The sequence below is a fragment of the Natator depressus genome, chromosome 20 (genome assembly GCF_965152275.1).
Source record: "Natator depressus isolate rNatDep1 chromosome 20, rNatDep2.hap1, whole genome shotgun sequence".
NCBI classification, from domain to species: Eukaryota; Metazoa; Chordata; order Testudines; family Cheloniidae; genus Natator; species Natator depressus.
The window spans coordinates 18,649,502-18,675,795 of NC_134253.1; the positions used below are offsets into that span (position 1 = coordinate 18,649,502).

At 45.4% G+C, this 26,294-nt stretch overlaps 1 pseudogene; it reads right to left on the reverse strand.

Annotated features, from left to right (window-relative positions):
• Nucleotides 1-8,805: 8,805 nt before the first annotated feature.
• LOC141975314 (gametocyte-specific factor 1-like) lies at nucleotides 8,806-24,893 on the reverse strand (annotated as a pseudogene).
• Between the last annotated feature and the right edge of the window lie 1,401 nt (nucleotides 24,894-26,294).

Genomic DNA, 26,294 nt, shown 5'->3' on the forward strand with positions numbered 1-26,294 from the left:
TATCCTGCATACAGACATTCTGCCCCAGCTCACTGCTGTCCTGTGCCTTGAGACAGTCACTCCCACCACCGCAAAGCTGCTGCGACATGCTACCACAAGTGCAAGGGCACCAAGGAACTGGGCCCCGTCTCTCTCTGCAGGAGGCACTCTCCAAACACCAGATCTGGCTCCGATTTTGGAAAAGGGCTATATTTCTACACAAGGCAGATGGTGCTGGGCAGTCTCTGACAGCATAGCCCTGGTTTCCAGCTCAGGTACAAGTGCCTTTGGTGGGTCCTAACTAATCCTAACTAACCCAGGATAACTAACATGGAGAGAGGGTTGAAAAGAATCAATAGGATTGATTCCTCACAATCCAAACCCACAAATGAAAAATGTGCGGGTGTTAGAGCAGCAGAGAGCTTGTAACCTCAAGAGACAAGAGCAGCTGAGTGCAGAGTTCAGGAGCGCTTTGCCTAACTCTGCCAGAGCAGAGGGGACATCAGAGTAGGTTTCCTTTTCTCTAAGATGTCCCCTTGCAGTTGCAGTACCTTATCTGCAATCTACTAGATAAAAGGTTATAAACAGCTTGCTTCTATTGCAGTTAGGCTCCCCCAAACTGCCAGACCCCTTTTGGGTATGCTTTGAAAGGGGGAGGGGTGTGTGTGTGTGTTGGTTATTTATTGCATGGATCTTTTAGATCAAAACTCAACCCAGCTTCTGATAACAAGTTAGCTGTAAGGTCACATGTACATTTTGTTAACGCCCTACTAAGGTGGGGCAGGCAGGGTAAGGTCAGAGCTTGTCAGTATGAGTGCTGCAGGTGACAGGCTGGGACAAGACACAGCATTGACTGACAACAGGGGATTATTTCCATGATCACACAGTGGGGGAAGGGGTACTCTGCCCTAAACCCAGCTGAGAATTTTCTTGCCCTTTAATCCTGGAGAGTGGGAGTTTGAGAAACATGCAGCTTTGGCCTAACTGCTCCACTGAAGCCAGCGCCTTCCACTAGCGTCACCAGGAGCAGTCAGGGTCTCTACACACGGAAGTCTCCCAGAATAGCGACATCTGTCTCAGGCCCCGTGCAGACATACTGTTCTAGAATACGAGTGCCTTTTTCTCATTTAGCTTAATCCACTTTGGAGGTGGATTAAGTTTTAAACTAAATTAGAAAACGATACTCTTATTCAGCAGTAAATGTCCACACAGGGAGTTAATCCAGAACAGCTATTTCAATAACTTTCCCACTGTAGACAAGCTTGAAGGCCAACACCAAGCCCTTTGGGAAATCCCAGAGGTAGCTCCACGCAACGCTGTTTCAGTTCCTGCCCTGGTGCTGATGGGCACGCTCAGTGTCTGAGGTCTGTGCACCTTCCTGCCTCCACAAATCTTTGAGGCAATGAATCAGAATAGCTAGCCTAAAAGAAGTCCCATGACATCTGTCCTCTGGAGGTGAACATGCTGACCTAACAGGACACGCAGAATGTATTCTATGGAGGCGCTACAGACTGCGCCAATCTGGAGTGCGGAGGTTAGTGACATGCTGCCACTATGTACAATTGTTAGGGAGAGTTATTCTGCATACACTGGGATCTCCACAGACTAGTTTTAATGGCCAAACTAAAGATGTATAGTTTGCTTTGCTGCTAAGAAGTTGACTACTTAACTCTGCCCTCAAGAGAAATATGTTCAAGTTGCAAAGACTTAAAAAAACTACGCAACAAGTTTTATCACAGAGCTGCTGCTAATGGAGGGGAAGGTGCTACTTACCCGTTATCACAACTTTTTAGACATTTCTCTCATCAGGTTTGCAAGTGGGACCTACTAAACCACAATGCCAGGAGTGGAACACTGAAATCCCTCCCAAGAGAGTATCTCGTGGATACAACAATGGGTGTATGAAAAGCTCACTAACCAGAGCACATATTTATTTCTTGTCAGAATGGCAGGGTGGCAAAAGCGGATTTTGCTACACTTGCCTTCTGACCAAACACACTTCACTCCCTCAAAGGGCCAGCCCTATAGTTGTTTCCACGGTGACAAGCGGATGTCAAGCGCAGGATTATTCTTCCTGTACAGGATCAAGCAGTGATGCTCGGCTAAGAGCAAGGAGGGGCCTTTGCTCTTTACTCAGAATATCAAATCTTCTCTTTTGTGCGGTGGAGGGGAACAGGACAAGACAGGTTTGACTAGAATGTGATGGCCAGATCCTATGCTGGCTGACATGCAGATGCTGGAGCCAGCTGGGGATAGAAATATCTTCTAGTGTAATTAATGCAGGCTAAGGACTACTTGAAATTATGCTGACTACCACAGTTCTCCCGAGACTGCTCTTTGGGCCAAGAATGGCTGGAGTGTATGTTGCTTTAGGGAGGCCCACTCCAGCACTTCTCTGCCCCAGGAGAAGGGAGCAGGTAGCATGAAACTCGTTATGATGTCAGGGAAATTCCTGGCTGCCCTCTGTTCCCTTTGCTCTGCTGGACAGACACAGATGGGACAGAGCTACAGACCAGGATCTGGCTGGATATTCTCACGCTTTAATGTTGTCCAGATCACGTGACACCAGGTGTTAGACTGGGTGGATGTTCCAGGATGCGTAATGTTCCTGCCACCCCAGCCCTGTTCTTACAACAATTAACATTCCCTCACCTTCTCCATGAAGCACAAGGACACCCACACATGCCCCTGCTCAGAACTAAATGGCGCTCCCTGTGACGGAGTACAAAAATCATTTGCAAGTCCCCACAGCCCAAGAGAGTCTGAGCGAGACTAGAGAGGGGCACCAGGCCAGAGGTGCTCAAGCAGCGGCATGCACTGGGCATCACATATGTGAAGTGTGGTGTTAGGGCTGCCACGGTGGGAGGGCACAGTGCAACTGTTTTATTGATAAGGCAGCCACTTTTCAGCAGAATCCCCCATCCCAGCTCTCTTACAGATGAACTTTTAGGCCTAATCTAAACAGCAATGAGAATATTTTGTTTTAAGACTTTTTGCTTTGACTCCCCCATACACCATCTACAGTCTGAATGGCAGCTCCTTTTTCACATCTAGGTGGGTGCGCATAACAGGCAGGCCTTAGAGCTACAGCTGATCTGATCCTGGGACACACAAACACATTCAAGGTCTCTGGAGGGAAACAGAGGGAACCAAACATTCAGGTGCCTAACTCCCCATCGGGGAGAGATGTACCACCGAGAGCTTACCCCCAGTGTGGGCTCACATGGAGCAATGGTCTGACCTGGCACAGCAATCCCTATGAGAGGGACGTACCATCAGCACCATGCAGTGGTAAACAGCTGCAACGCATTTAAATCCAAAGACATGCAGGGCTTGAGCAATGATTTACACAAACACCCTACAGGAGGTAACTTGTAGAGCATGCTGATCCAGACAGTTTGAACTCTGCTAGCTCCTTGGCATCAGCGTGTGTGGAGTTAGTTTTTGAGGGTTTGATCTCTGATATCAAGGGTTAACAGCATTCTGTCTAATTACCTTGGTCGGGATAATTTTGGGACAGCAGCCGATATGTGAAGAACAGTTCTGCAGGAAGGTTAGGGCTGCGAGTGCTTAGCCAACACAGAGGGAATTTATAAGTCTGAGTCTCCTAACCAGCACCTCACATTTCTAAAGGAAACAGATGATGAGCACTCAATAGCAGCCTCTTCTCTGGTCTTCAGTTACCGGCTCCTGCAATTAGATTAAAAAGCAAGACATTTTAGATAGTCAACAATAGCAGCTCTAACATCATCCCCCAGTTGTAAGCAACAGACAAGCTGCTTTGGACTCAGTCTAGGTCCACAAGCTACCCCCTCACCAAAGTCAATCACTGTGTTGAAACGCAGACACTTGGACTGTTCTTGCACACTCGTGCTCACAGCCAGGCAGTTTGCGGTCTCCCCAAAGCAGCGACGCAGCACTCCTCATGCTACCACCACCAGAGCACAAGCAACTCCTGTACTAGCACAGGGAGCTAGCGTTTTGCTCCTTGGTCAGCACACCAGGGAGTAGGGGAATGGGACTGGAGGCCTGGATAAGGGCTTAGGGGCCCTTTCATATACACAGAGAAGGGGGCAGTTTATTAGACAAACTGTTCTCTGTTTACAAGCAACATGCAGGAAAAGCTCCTTAACTGGGGGAAGCAGATGTCTGACTGCTCTATATAGAGTCCCAGTGTATGGTGACGATGCTCTTATTCCTGCCCCTTTGGTTGTGCTCATGCAAGATCAGGACTAGTGCCCAACCTGAGCCCAGAGCTCAGCATTAGTTCCTTCCCAAAAATAGACCCAGCCTGTCTGGCTGGAGCTCCAACACCTTCAGTGGAATGAAAACCAAGCAACCGTCCTTACTGCTGTGTCTTTGGGAGCCGACCCAGCAGAACAAGGCTGATGCCATGCATCAGCCCATAGTGCAATGATTCATTAAGAAAGATCAAATATGAAGCACAGGTACGTTCTGTAGGTCTCCAGGAAGCCCTGCTAGACTGGATCCTCACCACACCTTGGCTAGAAAGCTGGCTAAAGCTTTATATGACCAGCTGCTCTATTTGGGCACGTTAAGGGTCGTTACCACAGACTTGGAGTAAGTCCTTCTGCTTTAGCTCACTCTCAACCAATCCAAATGTACACAGACACATCTGAACTCATCTCCAGTGTGTGTTTATCAATGCTGTGACCTTCAGGCACTGAGCTAAGCCATTCCCCCTTTCACCCAAGTATCCTCCTTAGAAAACCTCATCTCACAAGATTAATATACTAGAAAATCTAATCAGATACAGGTGCACACAATCCCAAGGTGGCCTGCCCATACAGCGACAAGACTGATTGCAGGTTTTGTCTGTGAAATGTTCCAGTACCTGTCCAATGATACCTGTGGACTCTCCACCTGAAATCAGGACACCTACTGTCCAGTATCTGGAAATGGTCGACTATTCCATACCACAGCCAGCCAGCCCATAGTGATGACCGTAGCAAAAGCTGATGAGCAGTCATTTTTCAAGTACCAATTTCCCATCCATGCACCTCAGCATAAAAAAAAAGCAGAGGGCTGCCGACAACACACCCTGTACTCCCTAGACACATGCACCCAGCAGATTTTATTGTGAAATTGGTACAATATCCTGGGCTGCCTGGCTTTTTAATCATGGGAGGTGATTAAGCATCTGGTTGTACCTAATCGGTCTGCTTAAAAAGGAGTCCAAAAGAGGTGTTTTCAAGGCAAAATGCAAGCTTCACTGCTGCTCTAAGTACTGGAACATTTTTAAAGTTTAGCTCTGGCTTGAAAAGCGAGGATATTAGACAGTTCCCTTTACTCTGACCTGCCACTTATGTGCATTTGTTTGTTATCTTTCTGCTTACTTTACTGACCAAACTACTTCTGCTAGCACTGCAAAGCCAGCAAAGCTGAGAGGGAGAGCTGGCTTGCGTATAGCCAGATTAGTCAAACTGAGTTCCAGCTGCAGAATCTCTAATTCTTGGCAATGCACAAGCCAGCGTGACTTTCAGATTCTTACTTGGATTCTAAGCTCTTTGGGGAAGGGACTGTCTTTTTGTTCTCTGTTTGTACAGCCCTTAGCACCATGAGATCCTGGTTGTAACAATGATATAAATAATATCATCATGAATTTTCTGGCCTAACACCTGAGGAAAACTTGGGAATTAATCATCTCTCTTGTTCCCCCGCCCATGTGTTTTATGTAAGGCTGCTTTTGACAGGACAACTGCACTTAAAGGGTAAAAAAAAAATACCCTGCTTGGTGCAAAGAAGGAGTCGATTAGCATAATGTATTACAATTTTCAGATTTTTCTTAAATCAGATTGCAACCAGACTATTAGACGTTATGCTTTTGAAATGTATTCATCGCTCAGCACCTCAGAGTTACAGTTACATGAATCCTGACCTACTAGCTCAAAATACAGTGATAAAAATAAACTACAGAAATAAGCTTCACACCAAGCCCCCATTTATGTGGAGTGTGTTTTGTACTGCAAATAACTGTGTCCACGATGCTGCATTCTCAGTTCATTCACGCTTTTGCCTGGCAATTTACAGCAGGCGTCAAGTAACGTGTGTATTTCAATGGGGATCTCCTGCAAAAGTGGAGGCCTTTTTTTTTAAACTGGCAAATTCCTACCCAAAGTGTAAACCGCAAAAATGCTATTTTGTGCTTCTCCATCACCTTTCATCTGAGGATGCGTTATAAGTTGCATGTTTATCTTCTCAGCTAACTAGTAATACTTAACTTGCAGGGTAAGTATTACCATCCCTCCATTCTGTAGATGGGGAAACTGAGGCACGGGGAGCTTAAGTAACTTGCCCAAGATCAAGGAGACAGTCTCTGTAGCAAGTGGGGCTCACACTGGGAACAGATGCTCAGATCACAGAAACTCTGTCATATACTCAGAAGTAAAAGACCATAATCCTCCCCAATGTTTAAACTAATGGCTACTTCAAAGGAATTCTCTTGCAAAATCTTGCTTTCTTTCAAGCCACAGGCATCCCCGGAACAGGACAGCTTTATGGCCAGTCCATCACGGCTACAGTTTGACAAGGGGACCAAGAAAAACACTCAATGGGTCACACCTCCTTCCAGTTAATGCTTGTTGCTGTTTAAGGGGTAAAAGATTTTCAATTAAGTATAGTGTAAGTACATGAAACTCCCTCCCTAAGATCCAAATGGCATGGAATACCACCAGGCTGTTTAATAATAGTTACCCTGAACTCAATGCTTTGGGAATCGGGTTCTTGGGACACTGGGCAACTGAATCAGTTTTTAAAGAACAAAACCTTGTGAAGAGTCATATGTGGCAAGAGCTCATAAGAGCTGCAATACTGGGTCAGATCATATTCCATCTTGCTCAGTATCCTGTCTCCAACAGTAGCCCCTACCAGAGCTTCAAGGGGAGTAAACACAACAGAGCAATTATGGAGTGATCCATCCCTCTCTTCCACTCCCAGCTTCTAGCAGTTACAGATTTAGAGTCACCTAAAGCATGGGGTAACATCCCTTATCATCTTGGCTAATAGCTATTGATGGAGCTATCCTCCATGAACTTATCCACTTCTTGCTTAAGCCCAGTTACACTTTTGGTCACCACAACATCCCATGTCAATGAGTTCCACAGGTTAGTTGTGCACGGTGTGAAAAAGTACTTCCTTTTGTTTGTATTAAATCTACTGCCTATTCATTTGATCAGGTGACCCCCTGGTTTTTGTATTGTGTGAAATGGTAAATAATGCTTCTCTATTCACTTTTTCTACAACAATCATGATTTTATAGGCCTCTATCACATCCCGCTTAGTCATCTTTTTAGTCTCTCCTTGTATGGAAGCCATTCCAGACCCTGGGTAATTTTTGCTTCTCTTTTCTGAGCCGTTTCCAGTCCCCACAGCCTGACATCTGCGGATCGGAGATCCACGTCCCCTCCACTAGCAGGACATGTGGTGGACAGGAAAGCACGGCAGCCATGCAGCAAAGGGCTGAGACAGGGCATTCAGAGTAAGGCATGGAGCTGAAGCTCAGGATCTGACTTTGGGAGGGATAACAGCCATTTCAGCTCATCAGGGATGGACTCAGATGACTGAGAAAAATGCCAAGTCTTGAGCCCACACTCCCCAACAACTACAATAGACTCATCCATAGACACCATTGGGAACAGACCCAGGCTTGTATATAGGGGAAATTACCAACATTTACTCCAGGGGGAATTTTGTGCCACAACACAGTGCAGAATTTGCACATAATTTCATTTCCCCCCTCCCCCCAGAGCAGAATTAGTGCTGCAAAGCTGCTGGCTGTCAGTAGCAGATGCGGGACCTAGCAGAGCCTGGCTCTCCAGCTTGCAAATACATGACACTGCCAGGGCGAGGGGGAGCTGGACTTTTCCATGCAGGTGCAGTTCCCAGCATGTCCTGAAGGAAGAAAGTGGCATGCAGGAAACTCTGTACAAGCCTGGGACCCAGCATCAGGCTGTTTCTCCCTCTGGATCCCTGGGTTCTGGGTGGTAGGGGGTGCAGGTGTCTGGGGCACCCCCTTAGTCCCCCACAGCTGGACTCTGGGAGGGTAGGGGGTGTGGATGCCTAAGACTGGAGGGACAGAGATTTCTCCCAAAGATGGGCCCAGCTGATGTGTGTGACACACTCAGAGAGGTGCCCAACAAAAGCATAACAGAGAAACAGGAACTGGGTTGCTGTAGGAGTTTCTTTGACTCTCTACTCCTGGGGGAATCTTTTTTGCTGTCTGTATTGTTACAGACATACTGGCTGACAGGTAGTTTGAAAGAAGATACCAAAATAATTGAAACTGGTGTGATTATATTATTATTTTGACAAATAAAATATACAGAATTTTAAAAGATTGTGTGCAGAATGTTTAATTTTTTAGTGCAGAATTCCCTAAGGAATACACATTACTACACCACTAAGTGGGTGACTTCCTACGTGAACACTTATTCCAAACAATGGCCTTTTTCGTTTAGATTACATCCCCTTGGAAGTAACACTGGTAGGTTTTCCTGGATAGACACACCCTAGCTCTGAGATTTCAATCAAGTTTTGCAAAACCAACCAAATGCTACAGCTGCTGCACACGTGTACAGCGTCCACTGACTTCAGTAGCAGCTGAACCCGAAGAGCTACAACTGTGCTGAGCTCCACTGTGCCAAACTCAGCCCTGTTTGTAAGCCTCGACTTTTGTTCAACCAAGAGCGGTGAACAATTTAAATGTCAGATGCTACAGTAATGGGGGCAATACATGGAGCCTGACAACCTTTGACACAATGCCACCTACAGCAAAATAAAACCTGGATACAGAAGACACTCCATCCACTACAGAAATGCAGCTGCTTCTAGGGAGGACTGTGTTACAGAGCTCTCCATCTCCACTTGCTGATGGTGGTAATAAAAGCATTTCAGTTTATGGAGGAGAATGCTGACACACGGAATAAAAATACAGAGAAAAGTTATCCCGTTCCACTTTGAGCTAACATGTAGGTCCCAGCTTACAGCATGAGGAGACCACCAGCCATTGTACTTACTGCTTTTCCAGGATAGGCTATATGGCAAGGACTTGGGTGCTCTCATGCCTGACGTTAGGTTATTCTTTTGTTCCATTATTACGCTGGACCCAGGGCTGAAAGAGATCAAATACGAATTATCCTACACATGTGTACTTCTTTTAGCCAAGTACCTTTTACTATAAATATTCAAGTATTTTTCTAAAACTGAAGACAACAGAGTATGTTAATTTAAACAAACCTTCATGCAATCAGAACAGTTACTTCTCCTCGCAAAGGCTAGAGAAAAGTGTGCAACATGTTGATGCCATCTACTTTGACTAAAATCCCCAGAATCAGTCATCCAGACAAGAAAGAAATAAGCCAAAGACAGCAAGAAAAACCAGAGTTAAAGCTTGATCATCAGTATTGCACTGCCCTCAACTGTAAATGGCATCTCAGCACACATGCCCTAGTCATCTCTATACATGCAGACTTCATGCAGACGTCTAACAGTGAATGCCAGTGAAAATGAGATAGGATCAGAGGCTAAAATAGGGAAAGAACAAGTTAAAAATTACTTAGACAAGTTAGATGTCTTCAAGTCAGCAGGGCCTGATGAAATACATCCTAAAATATTCAAGGTGCTGTCTGAGGAGATATCTGAGCCATAAGCAATTATCTTTGAAAAGTCATGGAAGACAGGAGATTCCAGAGGACTGGAAAAGGGGCAAATATAGCGCCAAATCTATAAAAAGGGGAATAAGGACAACTTGGGGAATTACAGACCAGTCAGCTTAACATCAGTACCCGAGAAGATAATGGAGCAAATAATTAAGCAATCAAATTGCCGAATCCTAGAAAATAATAAGGCGATAAGGAACAGTCAGCATGGATTTGCCAAGAACAAATCGTGGCAAAACCAACCTAATAGCTTTCTTTGACAGTGTAACAAGCCTTGTGGATGGGGGAGGGTAATGGTAGATGTGGTGTATCTTAAGTTTAATAAGGCTTTTGATATGGTCTCGCATGACCTCCTCATAAACAAACTAGGGAAATACAACCTAGATGGAGCTCCTACAAGGTGGGTGAATAACTGGTTGGAATATCGTTCCCAGAGAGTAGGTGGCTCACAGTCAAGCTGGAAGGGCATATTGAGTGGGGTCCCACAGGGATCAGTTCTGGGTCCGCTTCTGTTCAGTATCTTCATCAGCAATTTAGATAATGGCATAGAGAGCACATTTATAAAGTTTGCAGACAATACCAAGCTGCAAGGGGTTACAAGTACTTTGGGGGATAGGATTAAAATTCAAAATGATCTGGACAAACTGGAGAAATGGTCTGAAGTAAATAGGATGTGTAACACTCCGTATTCATCATAGTGTTATTATTAGGATCATTGATTATGGCATAATTATGATGTTTTGTACAAGATCGGTCATGTAAGGTGTCATTGGAAAAATTATGATTTGCTGAATATGATTATCCTATTTGTATGCATGTATCATTTTTGTATTTGAAGTTATGAATATTGACTAGGTATCTGTATTTCAAAGGGGCTTACTCTGGAAAACACCCACAGCCAGCCTTTCAGGTACAACAGTGAAGAAGCCAAACAGTGCTAATGGCTCATCAACAAAGACAATGGACTGTGGAATAGCTTAGCCTTCCTGTGGAAGGCCACTCTGTAAGTTATGGCTGCTATGACTCTGCAAGGGCACGTGACCAGACCATGCTTCTGGACTCCATTTGGGGTACCTGAATTTTTCCACAAACTGGTCTGGGAACCAAGTTTGAAACAGAGCTCCTGCCATATGAAAAAGCTATATAAGGCAAGGAGTGACATCATTGGTTGTTCTTCACTTCCCCACAACTCAACAGAGAGAAGCTCTAAAAGAAAAAGTCTTGGAACAGGGTAGGAGATCCCAAGCTGCAAAACAAATGCAGCTTGTCCCTTAAGAATCTGCAAGCCTGACTATCATCAGCCAGGGTGAGAATTTGTTAATTCATATCCAATCTTTCTAGTATTTTCGGCTTATAGTTTGCAGTTCTGTTTATTTACGAGGTAATCTGCTTTGGTCTGTTTTCTATCATTTATAATCTCTCTTTTGTAGTTAAACTTTTTTGCTTTATCTAAACTGGTATGCCTGTGACCAAAGCGTCTGGGGAAAAATCTCAGCCTGGTTAACACAAGTATGCATTGTCCTCTCCACATTGAAGGAATGGCGAACTGGGTAATAAATTCATACTGATTGGGGTTTTGATCAGGGCGGGATGGTACAGCTCTGGGGTCCCAGACTGGGGGTTATTTTGGCTGTAGCCTCTCTATTGCTGGATCATGCAGTGGCTGTCCAAAGCCTGCATGAAACTGCAGCTGGGTGTGTCCCTGCCTGTGTGAATGCTGCTGGGAGTGTAGGTCCAGGAGCAGTCTATAGCCTGTCACAGCAGCACAGTGCTGAGAGGGAGCCCAGGCTGGTGAGTCAGTGGAACCCTAGTCCCAGGTGGCACCCCTGGGGGAACCCGTCACAGGATGAAATTCAATAAGAACAAATTCAGAGTACTCCACTATCAGTTGCACACATACAAAATGGGAAATGACTGCCTAGGATGGAGTACTGAAGAAAAGGATCTGAGGGTCATACTGGATCACAAGCTAAATAGGAGTCAACATCATTCTGAGATGCATTAGCAGAAGTGTTGTAAGCAAGACATGAGAAGTAATTCTTCTGCTCTACTCCATGCTGATTAAATGTCATCTGGAGTATTGTGTCCAATGATTGGTGCCACATTTCAGGAAAGATGTGGACAAATTGAAGGAAGTTCAGAGAAGAGCAACAAAACTGATTAAAGGTCTAGAAAACATGACCTATGGGGGAAGATTGAAAAAAATTGGGTTTGTTTAGCCTGGAGAAGAGAAGACTGAGGAGGGACATAACGGTTTTCAAGTAGAGAAAAGGTTGCTACAAGGAAAAGGGAGAAAAACTGTTCTCTTTAACCACTGAGAATAGGACAAGAAACAATGGGCTTAAATTTCAGCAAGGGCGGTTTAGGTTTGACAGGAAGTTTTTCCTTTTGTCCAAGTGGTTGAGCACTGGAATAAATTGCTTAGGGAGGCTGCAGAATCTCCATCACTGGAGATTTTTAAGAGCAAGTTAGACAGACAGTTGTGAGGGATGGTCTAGATCAGTGGTTTTCAAACTTTTTTTCTGGTGACCCAGTTGAAAAAAAATTGTTGATGCCCGCGATCCAAAGGAGCTGGGGATGAGGAGTCTGGGGTGTGGGCTGCGGCCAGGAATGAGGGGCTCAGAGTGTGGGAGGGGGTCAGGGCTCTGGGCTGGGGCTGCAGGAGGGGGCTCTGGGTTGGGGGGGTTCAGAGCTGGGGCAGGGGTGTGGTGTTATCTCGGGAGGCTCCTGGTCAGCGGTGCAGCTGGGGTGCAGAGGCAGACTTCCTGCCTTTCCTGGCACCGCGGACAACACTGCACCCCGGAAGCGGCCAGCAGCATGTCTGGCTCCTAGGCGCAGGGGTGCAAGTAGCTCCGCATGGCTCTCGCCCACAGGCATTGCCCCACCCAGCTCCCACTGGCCGGGAACTGGCCAATGGGAGTGCAGAGCCTGTGCTCGGGGCGGGGGCAGCGCATGGAGCCCTGGGGCTCACCCTCCACCTAGGAGCTGGACCTGCTGCTGGCCACTTCCAGGGCACAGTGCAGTGTCGGAACAGCTAGGGACTAGCCTGCCTTAGCTGGGCAGCACCACCGACGGGACTTTTAACAGTCAGCAGTGCTGACGAGAGCCGCTGCGACCCAGTGCCCTTCATTCCGCAACCCAGTTCTGGGTCACGACCCGCAGTTTGAAAACCACTGGTCTAGATAATACTTAGTCCTGCCATGAGTGCATGGGACTGGACTAGAGGACCTCGAGGTCCCTTCAGCCCTACAATTCTATGTCACTGTTACAGGCTGTAGAAGTTCATATGTTGATGACCTCTGATTAGACAGGTAAGGCACAGTACAATGATTTGGGTGTTCAGGGGTGAGACAGAGATAATGACCAGACACATTGTGCTTCATTTTCCAATCCCACATTGTGATTACACAAACAACAAAATGATTATTTCTGACTCAGGCCATGAGAGATTAGATTAGCTGTCAGAAGTTTTAGGCTTAAACAGCTGACATCAGTCTGCATTTCTATCAAGCCCAGCGTAACAGTTTAGTGTTTAATACCCCCCCCCCCACAAATACAGAACCAGTGGGGATTGAACCCACGACCATCAGCACTAAGAGTACTACAGTAGAACTAGAGGAGTAACCATTATCTGGTAGCAACAGTATGTTCTTATACTCTCATATGGATCTGCCACTAAAAGGAGACAGGAAACATTGACCCAGGGGCACAGGACTGTTGAGTCATGCCAGTGGGAACGCCCCCACCATCACCCCAAAAATAGGATTCATAAAGTAAATTGCATCTTCCCAACAACACAGCAGCATGAGTTCAAAGTAGTCTGAAAGCACATCATTTATGGAAAGCACTGTCACAAGAAATACACCTTTTGCTACCTGTTGTTTACGTCACTACTGAACGTGCCCCAAACGAAAGTAGAATTTGATTGCTCCTGTAGATCTGCCAAAAGGAAACAGACATCACTGTGGCTCAGTACCGAGTAACTTCTGCAAGCGTCATAGCAACATCAAATAAGAAATACGACAGAGACGCTGCTAGGTTTACAAAACGGAATGAGAATTTTCTACGGCTTGGCATAAGTGACAGCAGAGCAGACATTTAACTGAGAAATATAAAGTGTAAAGGTTATCATCAATTTCCATTTTCATCAAAGCACAGATGGTGCAACAGACTATATGGAAAACAACAGAAGTTCTGTAAAGAATAGAAGGCATGTGGAAGAGCCTGTGAAGCAGGAGAACTTAATTTGTTCAGGGACAGTATAATTGGGTGTCCCAACACATGATCTGTGCAGAAGGATCTATGGGACCTCTCTCTCCTAGTCCATGTGACTTCTTTGGGGACAAGAAGAAGGGAATAGCAGGCGCTGACAGCCCGTGTCCTCAACCTACTTCCTTACCTCTATCCCAATCTTCGTCACATGGGGGCGGCTGCCACATGCTGACAATGTTCATCTTCTCTCCCTGGCAGTTATTTGAGTGACTCACTTAAAGCAAAGAAGAGTCTTAGTGAGAAAATCTTTTTGGATAAAATAAAATCCTATTTTAGGTACATTAATCATTTTTTGACCTAGCTGTAGAATAGCTCTAGGCCTTGGAGAGGAGCAGCATACACTGGAAGCTGATCAGGTACTCCCCTAGTCTTAGGAGCAAAACTCTTGAGGCCAGGGATGGGCATCTTGAAGGTAGCAAAGGGATACAAAATCCATGAGAACCCTTTGGTGGGTCATACCTTAAGAGGCTATATATTGTCTAACTCAGAAAGGTTTGCTACAACACCGAATGTTTGGCAAGCCAAATCAAATGATCTGGCAGGGTGGATGTGGCCCCCATTTGCCAATGCCTGTTTTAGGCCTTTTCTAAAGCTAAACAATTCTGCACACATCTTTCAGCAATGGTGCAGCTGCTCCAACATACGAATTGGGAGAGGGTTCAGGTGTGTTTCTACTGTCATGTCACAAAAATCTTCTCAGGGTTTTTTCACTACTGTCATGCTCTAAGCCCTGTCTACATTAACATGCACATCATTGCTATCTTCAGTACAACTCTACATTTGCCAGAGAATAGGTACGTTTTCCAGTGTAGTGATAGCCGTATAGATATCAGTGGGGGGAAGAACTGGAACACGACCCACATAACCAAGTGATTTAGGTGCTGGGCTGACAGACCTGGATAGTGAACTCCTCATCACAGAGCAGACAGCATGGGCAGTGGTAGGGAAGCTTCTCCATAGTCCCCTCCCCAACTTGCCCCACTCTGAACTGGAGGAACCCAACTCCTGTTGGGAAAGTTATTCAGCCTCCCTGGCTCAGTCATGGCTTTTCTGCTAAGATAGTCAAGTAGGATGTAACAGAAGGGAGGATTGTTATGATCTAGACACTTGTCCATTAAGAACTGGACTGAGACCAATTTATTTCACATATGCCACTAGACAGGCTATAAAGATTTTTGGTCACTATCAGGTCAGATCTGCACTGGAGACCCACCTTTCTCATGGCCACTATCTTTCCTCTCTAAGCCATCCAGATTCCCAACTAGATCTCATTCAACACACACAGTTTATGGCATAATGCACAATTCCCATTTTAATGCTAAAATCTCTGGCAGATAACACATGTAATGCAAGCCAGTTGCCTCTCAGATGCTTAGGAGAATTTCCATGGACACAGAATGAATGAAACTCAAGCCTTCAAGGACTCCTGCTACTTCAGGATCATGAAGCACTACAGGTAAAGGGTTGCTTATGGAATAATAGAGCATTAAAACAATCTAACATTAACAGCAAAAGTTACGTTAGAACTCCGTTAGCCCAAGAGTTCCCAAAGTGAGTTTACAGAGCCAAAGGAGTCTACTATTTTCTCACCAATGTCTTCCTCAATGCAGCTTTTGTCATCACAGCTTGATATATGATGGCTGATCTCAGCTCGGGGAACCTGATGGCGGGCATTAAAGGGGCATGTGTCTAGCTGCTTTGCAATTTCAGGGTGGTTCTAGAGAAACAGAAAAAGCATGTGCTATCTCACTGAATTCACCCAAACCCTTGTGTTTTCTAATCACTAGTGAAGGGTTTGTGCAATCTGCATCCTGAAATAGGTTGAAAAAATTAAAACAAGGAAAGTCAAACTTAGTTCAGGTCCTGAGCACAAAAGCAGTGGAAAAACAGCAAAGCATACGCATCCTTTATGCTACAGCCTATGTTTGTTTATTTTTACATTTAAACTACGCCCTGAATTTATCTGACTGAAGATCAGCCCCAGAACAAGCACAGTGAAACTGTTGCAGTGTCAGCACTGGCATGGTTCAATGCACAGATGAAATTGCCCTAAGAAGCCGACCTGGGGAGTAAGTGCTTTGAAACCCTAAATAATTCAGCCACTTTATTTTTAAATTAAGTAAGCGACAAACTAGAGAACAAGAAGAAAGTCACGGGAAGTGTGAATGATGGAGGCAACCTAGTGACAGAGGATGTGGAAAAAGCTAATGTACTTTTTTTGCCTCTGTCTTCACGAACAAGGTCAGCTCCCAGACTACTGCACTGGGCAGCACAGCGTGCGGAGGAGGTGACCAGCCCTCTGTGGAGAAAGAAGTGGTTCGGGACTATTTAGAAAAGCTGGACGAGCACAAGTCCATGGGGCTGGATGTGCTGCATCCGAGAGTCCTAAAGGAGTTGGCGGATACGACTGCAGAGCCACTGGCCATTCTCTTTGAAAACTCATGGTGATCGGGGGAGGTTCCGGATGACTGGAAAAAGGCTAATGTAGTGCCCATCTTTAAAAAAGGAAAGAAGGAGGATCCAGGGAACTACAGGCCAGTCAGCCTCACCTCAGTCCCTGGAAAAATCATGGAGCAGGTCCTCAAGGAATCAATTCCGAAGCACTTAGAGGAGAGGAAAGTGATCAGGAACAGTCAGCATGGATTCACCCAGGGCAAGTCATGCCTGACTAATGTAATGGCCTTCTATGACGAGAAAACTGGTTCTGTGGATGAAAGGAAAGCAGTGGACGTGTTATTCCTTGACTTTAGCAAAGCTTTTGACATGGTCTCCCACAGTATTCTTGCCAGCAAGTTAAAGAAGTATGGACTGGATGAATGAACTATAAAGGTGGATAGAAAGCTGGTTAGATTGTCGGGCTCAACGGGTAGCGATCAATGGCTCCATGTCTAGCTGGCAGCCGGTATCAAGTGGAGTGCCCCAAGGGTCGGTCCTGGGGCTGGTTTTGTTCAGTATCTTCATTAATGATCTGGAGGATGGCGTGGATTGCACCCTCAGCAAGTTTGCAGATGACACTAAACTGGGAGGAGAGGTAGATACACTGGAGGGTAGGGATAGGATACAGAGGGACCCAGACAAATTGCAGGATTGTGCCAAAAGAAATCTGATGAGGTTCAACAGGGACAAGTGCAGAGTCCTGCACTTAGGAGCGAAGAATCCCATGCACCGCTACAGACTATGGACCGAATGGCTCGGCAACAGTTCTGCAGAAAAGGACCTAGGGGTGACAGTGGACGAGAAGCTGGATATGAGTCAACAGTGTGCCCTTGTTGCCAAGAAGGCCAATGGCATTTTGGGATGTATAAGTAGGGGCATTGCCAGCAGAGCTAGGGACGTGATCATTGCCCTCTACTCGACATTGGCGAGGCCTCATCTGGAGTACTGTGTCCAGTTTTGGGCCCCACTCTACAAGAAGGATGTGAAAAAATTGGAAAACGTCCTGCGGAGGGCAACAAGAATGATTAGGGGACTGGAACACATGACTTATGAGGAGAAACTGAGGGAACAGGGATTGTTTAGTCTGCGGAAGAGAAGAAGGAGGGGGGGGGATTTGATAGCTGCTTTCCAATACCTGAAAGGGGGTTCCAAAGAGGATGGATCTAGACTGTTCTCAGTGGTGGTAGATGACAGAACGAGGAGTAATGGTCTCAAGTCGCAGTGGGGGAGGTTTAGGTTGGATATTAGGAAAAACTTTTTCACTAGGAGGGTTGTGAAGCACTGGTATGGGTTACCTAGGGAGGTGGTGGAATCTCCTTCCTTAGAAGTTTTTAAGGTCAGGCTTGACAAAGCCCTGGCTGGGATGATTTAGTTGGGGATTGGTCCTGCTTTGAGCAGGGGGTTGGACTAGATGACCTCCTGAGGTCCCTTCCAACCCCGATATTCTATGATAAGTCTCTGCCTGCGCTAGAGCTTAAGTCTTCGCAGTTAATTTAACCCTTCTGAAACAGGAGGGAAGTTACTCAATGTTCCAGCTGAGGCCACATCTATATTGGGAGCATTTTGCCAGTATAGGTAAACTAGTGTGGACATAGAAGAGCACTACTGGCCCCCACTGAATGAAGAGCCTTTACCCTTAGAAAAGAGCAAGAATACAAAGAGGAAGAACCCACTGCTCAGGCTTGCTCTGCATGGCTTTTATATTACTAGAGCTATGTTGGCTAGGGGCGTGATTCCTCACCAATACAATCAGACCAGTACATCATCTTTACACGTGGATGCAGTTATACCGGTATAAGTGCGCTTATACCAGTACAACTAATATACACTAGCACTGGAGAGCTTAAAATAAGATACTAGACTGAGAGGACAAAAGAAAGGAGCAGATTCTCCTCTTAAATATACAGCATTCTCGCCCAGGATAGAAGACTGCGAAGCGGGAGTTTCAGACAGATGTACACTGACTGGAGTTATTAGCAGTATAACAAAAGATGGCTTAGCAGCTCTCCTGCTCTGATTGCAAAGTAAAGAATTAACTGCAACATCAGATCACTTCTGCTTTGGCCAGCCAGAAGGCATCCATATAACACTGGCTGCATTTGCTCCATGGCCTGAGTGGGAAGTAAATAGCCTGGTCCCATGAGTGAACTGTTGGAAGAGAATAGGATCCCATCACTGAGCTAGGTATTCTGAAGAACCTGTTTCGCCTTTCTTCAGGGTAAATGCACTGATCCGAAGGGCATTACTAAATATGAACTGGATGCTTTTACGAAGTGGTAAATGGAGGAGCGATATAAATATGAAATAAAGACGGCTTCTTCCAGCCTAATAGCAAGTGAATGCATCCTTCTAGCAAAAGGCAGCACAGCATACTGAGCTCACCATGCATTAGCATTTGCAAAAATATGATTTCCCAAGTGCATTAGAGACCTTAACATCCCATCCTACCTTCCTGCACTTTATAAGATGATAGGGAAACCGACAGGCCCTGATTTGATGATCATTATCGTAGGGACATTGTATTAACCTCTCTGGATCCAAAGCATCAACTGGAAGAGAAGGAATAAAAAGACAAAAGAAAACATTCTGTAAAACAAGATCTAAGTTCATCATCAACACAATTAACAAGAGTGGAAGCGTACTAGGTACTGGAGCTGCCCTCTAACGGGGTTAAGCCATCAATTTTTAATAGCCGAGACAAAAATGCTAAACTGCTAAGTTGGCACTCATTGTGTGTACCCAACCAAATTCACTTCGGATTTTGGGTGAGTGGAATATTCAATTAAAAATGAGGAAAGCGCAATCAGTAGTGCAGAGTGGCCAGTACATATTAATGACTATACTTATGCAGAACAGTGAGCTGGAAATAAACATTACTATAAAAACCCTTGAAGCTACCAAATTAGCTAGTTGTACAGTAGTGACATGCTAAGGATTGGCAGAAGCACGGCATTCTGAAGTAAATCCTTTTGCATTTACCTTCAGACTCCAAGGCCATCTCTGCTGGATTAAGAAAAAAAATCAAACTGAAACAAACATGTCTGGAGTTAAGGATGCAATTTGCACTACAGTGCACTTGGCCCTGTAAAGTGCAGAGGTTGGCAGGTGCTTAAGAGCCCAACAATCACTGAACATAGTGAGGGCCTAAGTCACAGGCACTTTTTGAAAATGTTCCCTCCTAGTCCATACTATGACCCAGAGACAGGCATGAATCACCTTAATCACTTAACAGTTACACAGAAGGGACAAGGTAGGGGAGGACCAACTTCTGATAGTGAGACACACAAGCTTTCAAGCATACATAGACCTCTTCTTCAGGATTCAGTTTGTGTCCATGCAGCAGCTTTCTTGCCATCACAAATGTGTCTCCCCTCACACCTTCCATGCTATTTATCCACGTTTGTATCAGAGTACAGAGGGCATGCACAGAAAGGAACATGGGCCAACGGACTGTGGGAGGTTTTCTAGATAGCTGGAAGTAAGGGGGACGGGCCAGATTGATTACAAAGATCAGTGTTTTTCAACCTTTTTGATACCAGGGACCAGCTTAGAATCATAGAATATCAGGGTTGGAAGGGACCTCAGGAGGTCATCTAGTCCAACCCCCTGCTCAAAGCAAGACCAACACAAACTAAATCATCCAAGCCAAGGGTTTCTCAAGCTGGGCCTTGAAAACCTCTAAGGATGGAGTTTCCACCATCTCCATAGGTAACCCATTCCAGTGCTTCACCACCCTTCTAGTGAAATAGTGTTTCCTAATATCCAACCTAGACCTCCCCCACTGCAACTTGAGACCATTGCTTCTTGTTCTGTCATCTGCCACCACTGAAAACAGCCTTGCTCTATCCTCTTTGGAACCCCCCTTCAGGTAGTTAAAGACTGCTATCAAATTCCCCCTCACTCTTCACTTCTGCAGACTAAATAACCCCAGTTCCCTCAGCCTCTCCTTGTAAGTCATGTGCCCCAGCTCCTTAACAATTTTCGTTGCCCTCCGCTGGACTCCCTCCAATTTGTCCACATCCCTTCTGTAGTGGGGAGACCAAAACTGGACGCAACGCTCCAGGTGTGGCCTCACCAGTGCCAAATGGAGGGGAATAACCACTTCCCTTGATCTGCTGGCAATGCTCCTACTAATACAGCCCAATATACCATTGGCCTTCTTGACAACAAGGGCACACTGCTGACTCATATCCAGCTTCTCATCCACTCTAATCCTCAGGTCCTTTTCTACACTGTAGCAGTGCATGGGATTTCCTTCCTTCCTTCCCAAGTGCAGAGTTCTGCACTTGTCCTTGTTGAACCTTATCAGATTTCTCTTGGCCCAATCCTCCAATTTGTCTAGGTCACTCTGGACCCTTCCCTACCCTCCAATGTATCTACTTCTCCTCCCAGTTTAGTGTCATCTGCAAACTTGCTGAGGATGCAATTAATCCCATCATCCAGATCATTAATAAAGATGTTGAACAAAACCAGCCCCAGGACTGACCCCTGGGGCACTCCGCTTGATACCAACTGCCAACTAGACATGGAGCCATTGATCACTACCCGTTGAGCCCAAAAATCTAGCCAGCTTTCTATCCACCTTACAGTCCATTCATCCAATCCACACTACTTTAACTTGCTGGCAACAATATTGTGGGAGACCGTATCAAAAGTTTTGCTAAAGTCAAGATATATCACATGCACTGCTTTCCCCATATCCACAGAGCCAGTTATCTCATCACGGAAGGCAATCAGGTTGGTCAGGCATCACTTGCCCTTGGTGAATCCAAAGCTTGCAGCCTTTCTAAACAGTGTCAGGGAGATCTGAGGGACAGGCCATTGAGAAAGACTGACACAGGTACTTAGGACAAATGGCTACTTGTGACGAAGTGGAAAGTGTCCTAGTGTTTGTATGAATACTGTGCGCGCCTCAGTTTTCCCTATGCGTTGCACAAGTATCTAGGTGGGGGGATAAGGGTGTGGGACCTTTGCAGATACCCCGAGAGGGAAGGTGCAAGTGCCGTCTAGCTCCCTGGGCCCAGACAATAGTTGTATCCTGGCAACTGATTCCTGGGCCCCCATCCTCTGCACGAGCCAGTTGGAGGAATTGGAGAACAAAGGGAGGTGGAGGCCAGGTGACCGGTTTGCCTGGGGAACAGCATACAAGATGGAGGAGGGGCAACTGGGTGTGACTGTAGGTGGACTGCTGGAGGCTGGTCAGACTCCTGGTTTGGGACTCAGGAGGAGAGACCCATGGCTCTGGGGCTCCTCAAGATGAACTTTGCTGTAACTTCCTGCTTTCTGTGCTAACAAGATTCTGCTCTATGCTGTGTTCCAGACGACTAATAAACCCTTCTGTTTTACACCGCTGGCTGAGAGTCACTCCTGACTGCTGAAGTCGGGGGTGCATGGCCCCTTTGGAGGGCGTGTAAGGTTTCCCCAGGTGTCCTATTCAGGTGGCTCACTGCAGGGAGCTTATGGCATGCAACAGGGATGCTGAATGCTCCGAGGTCAGACCAAGGAGGAGCTGAAGCCCAGGAGGCTTGTCCTAGTGAGAGTGTGCCCCAAGGGGTAGTCACACTGGAAGAGGGTCCTGGTCTGGGGGCTAGTCTTCACCAGACTCACTGCAGCTGCGCTAATGTAGGGCAGTAGTGTAAACGCACTATGAAGACCAGAGAGCGCTTTCCTGTCAGCATAATTACTCCACCTCAGTGAAAGGTGGAAGCTATGACAGAATGAGAATGTGTCCCACTGACTTAGTGCTGGTGCGGACAGCTCAGGGGGGTGGCTTTTTCATATCCGTGACCGACACAAGTTACATCAACTTAAGCGGAAGCGTAGACAAGCCCTGAACTTCATTCAATGGTTCCAGAGCACCAAGCCCATGCACCCATGAACTACTACTATGGGGGGAAAAAAGTCCCCAATGCATCAAACCAACACCATATACCTGGCTAGGCCTCTGGAGAGGGCAGCACCCTTACCTGACCATGGTACTAATTAGGGCTGTCGATTAATCACAGTTAACTCACGCGATTAACTCAAAAAAAAATTTAAAAGAAAAAAATGAATCGCACAGTTACATTTCAATTGGTATTCTATTGTGTGTGTGTGTATTAAACATTTTTGGGTGTATTCTACATTTTCAAATATATTGATTTCCATTACAACACAGAATACAAAATGTACAGTGCTCACTCTATTCTATTTATTACAAATATTTGCACTGTAAAAATGATAAACAAAAGAAATCACATTTTTCAATTCACCTCATACAAGTACTGACGTGCAATCTCTTTATCGTGAAAGTGCAACTTACAAATATAGATTTTTCTGTTACATAACTGCACCCAAAAACAAACCCAATGTAAAACTTTAGACCTTACAAGTCTCCTCACTCCTACCTCTTGTTCAGTCAGTAAGTCACTGAGAGAAACAAGTCTGTTGACATTTATGGGAGATATGCTGCCCACTTCTTATTCACAATGTCACCTGAAAGTGAGAACAGGTGTTTGTATGGCACTTTTGTAGCCGGCATTGCAAGGTGTTTACATGCCAGAGGTGCTGAACATTCGTATGCCCCTTCATGCCTCGGCCACTGTTCCAGAGGACATGCTTCCATGCGGATGACACTTGTTAAAAAAATAATGGGTTAAATAACGTGTGACTGAATTCCTTGGGGGAGAGCGGTGCGCCCCCTGCACTGTTTCACCCACATGCTGCCACAGATTTTCTGTTATAGCAGTCGCAGATGAATACCCAGCAAATGATGTTCATTTTAAGAACACTTTCACTGCAGATATGACCAAACACAAAGAAGGTACCAATCTGAGATTTCTAAAAGATAGCTACAATACTCGACCCAAGGTTTAAGAATCTGAAGTGCCTTCCAAAATCTGAGAGGGACGAGGTGTGGAGCATGCTTTCAGAAGTCTTAAAAGAGCAATACTCCAATGTGGAAACTACAGATCTAAACCACCAAAAGAGAAAATCAGCCTTCTGCTGGTGGCATCTAACTCAGATGATGAAAGTGAACATGTGTGGGCCACACTGCTTTGGATCGTTATTGAGCAGAACTCATCATCAGCATGGTCACATTTTCTCCTGCAAATGTAAACAAACTTGTTTGTCTTAGCAATTGGCTGAACAAGAAGCAAGACTGAGTGTACTTGTAGGCTCTAAAGTTTTACATTGCATTCTCAAACAAAACAATTTTTTTGTACATAATTCTACATTTGCGAGTTCAACTTTCATGATAAAGAGATTGCACTATATTACTTGTATTAGGTCAAGTGAAAAACACTATTTCTTTTGTTTTTTTGTACAGTATAAATATTTGTAATGAAAAATAAATATAAGTGAGCACTGTACACTCTGTATTCTGTGTTGTAATTGAAATAAATATATTTGAAAATGTAGAAAACATCCACAAATGTTTAAATGGTATTCTATTATTTTTAAGTGCACGATTACATTTTTCAATTGCTTAACAGGATATTAACCATGTTGCGTCTGGAGCAAAACGCATTTTGGAGCCAGCCACTGGGAATAAAGTCTATTATGAATTATGGCAAGGACAGGGCCTTAATAAGAACCGTCACTTCACTGGGATGATCCCCAGGAAATTGATTTAGGCCCTGGCTGCACAAGACATGACTGTAGCTTTATAACCAGTTTGTACCCCACACAGCAAATTTGATCTGCTAGTTGGATCATCCATTTCTCCACACCACAGACATGCTGCAGCTGGGGGACATAGTCCTCTAGGTCAATGTGGGAACTCACAAACCATGATGCACACTGTGGAGGACTGCAAAATGGCAACTTCCTGGAGGTCTTCATGCCTTGAACATCACTGATAAGAACGCCACGGCTTGGCCGGATTGCATACACTAAATTAATAAAACGAACCACACACAGCTGAGTTACGCCCCCACTCCAGCCTTCCTGGCTCACAAAGGTTGGGGCATGATGTAGAGTATCTGCACCCAATACACTGCCTAGAAGCATTTGTCTCAGAACACCCAGTCCCCGACCCAACAACTACATATTACCCAGCCAGTCTCACACCCACCTTGCAAAACCTAGGTATTGTTTCTTGCTGTGATATTGACCCACATCATCCTTTATTGCCTCTATAGTTTGTGTGGTTTTGAATTGCAAGACCACCACTCCACCTGGTTTTGGGTCCCAGAATGAAAGAAGTTGTGAACTGCTGCTCTAATACACAGAAGCATATATTCACCAAACTTAATGCCTATAGCGGAAAGTTACTCCACTCCCTCCTTTAACCAAGTTTAAGATACTTTCAAAGATCGAAGCGATCTCTCACTGTATTTTTGCAGGAACCATGAATAGAAACAGAGAATTGCAGGACTGGAAGGGACCTCGAGAGGTCATCTAGTCCAGTTCCCTGCATGAATATTAGAAGCCAGCAAAGAAACACTTACCATAGTTGCCTTCTAAATCCATTTGACTGATGCTGAAAGAACTGAAGCTTTGTTGGAGGACGCTTTGAGCCAGTCTCTGAGTGTCACTCTCCTCCTAAAAATATCAACCCTACAGATGAAAAATGAGGAGATTCACAGATTTCTAAGGCCAGAAGAGAATTATGATAATCTAGGAGTGGTTTTTAACCTGCCACTGGCAGACCCCTGGGGGTTCACAGATTATGTCTAGGATTTCCAAAGGGGTCCTGCTCCTCCATTCAAAATTTTTTAGGAGTCCTCAAATGAAAAAAAGTTGAAAACTACTGATCTAGGCTGACCTTCTGTAGAACACAAGGCATAGGACTGCCAGGAATTAATTCCCATTTGACCTAGAGCAGATCTTTTTGAAATCAAAATTGGATGTCTTTCGAAAATTTGATGGAGAATCTACAACAGTTGGTAATTTTTCCAATGGTTAATTATCCTCACTGTTAAAAATAAACCTTATTTCCATTCTGCATTTTTCTAGCTTCAACTTCCAGGCACTGGAAATAACTTTAAAGTCATTTCAATTTATCCATCACAGCTATTAAGTGTCAAAGATCAACTGCACTACAGCAAGTGGTAGACTTTACAGCTACGCTGTGCAGGCATAGGATACAAGCTTATTCTTGGGGGCCCACGTATAATGTAGGGTACCGGGAACCACGTATTCTTGTGCTCCACAGAGAAAAGGTTTCCTTCAAGATGCTAAAAACCACAGATCTTTGTCTGAAACATCCTCTTTTCCCAATACATTTAAGAGGATTCAAAGAACCAGTTCCCAAGAAAAATTAAGCCATGTATTTGGGGAGCTCAGTTATCTTTTTTCATACAAACAAAGTAAAACACAGTTGAGCCCCTCCACCTGCCTGAGATGTCAACACTTTTACACCTACCTTGTGGCTCATGATCTGTATGAAGAACTTGGTTCCTGATGTTTTAGTTAAAACAAACAAACAGACAACACAAAGAGTTAGATTCTCTCCTGTCTTCACTGCAATTCACACAATTTGAATGCATCAGTCCTCTAAAAAAAAAAAAATCCTTCCCCCCAAGATTATAAGTCTAAATAAGACAGAATTTAAAGGACTGCACAGTCTAGAGACAACCTGAATCTCAGATTTGGTTGCCCATCAGAAAATATGTTTGCTACCCCGCCGGCCCAGCCGGGGAAAGGGGAAGGGGGAGGGAGGGGGAAGGGCTACCCGGCCAGGGGGAGGGGGAGGGACAAGGAGGGGAGGGGGAAGGGCTACCCGGCCGGGGGGAGGGAAGAGGGAATAGGTTACCGGCCCGGGGGAGGGGAGGGGAACCCGGCAGGAGGCGTTACCCAGCAGACTTTGCGCCGAACCGGAGGCGCGTGGTCTCAGTGCGAAGGCGGCTCCTGGAGCTCCAGAGCAGGCACCGCGAAGCTCCCGCGTCCTGCACTGTGAGACCACAGCGAGGCTCCAACCCCCCCTCCCCTCGGGCACCCCAGCGA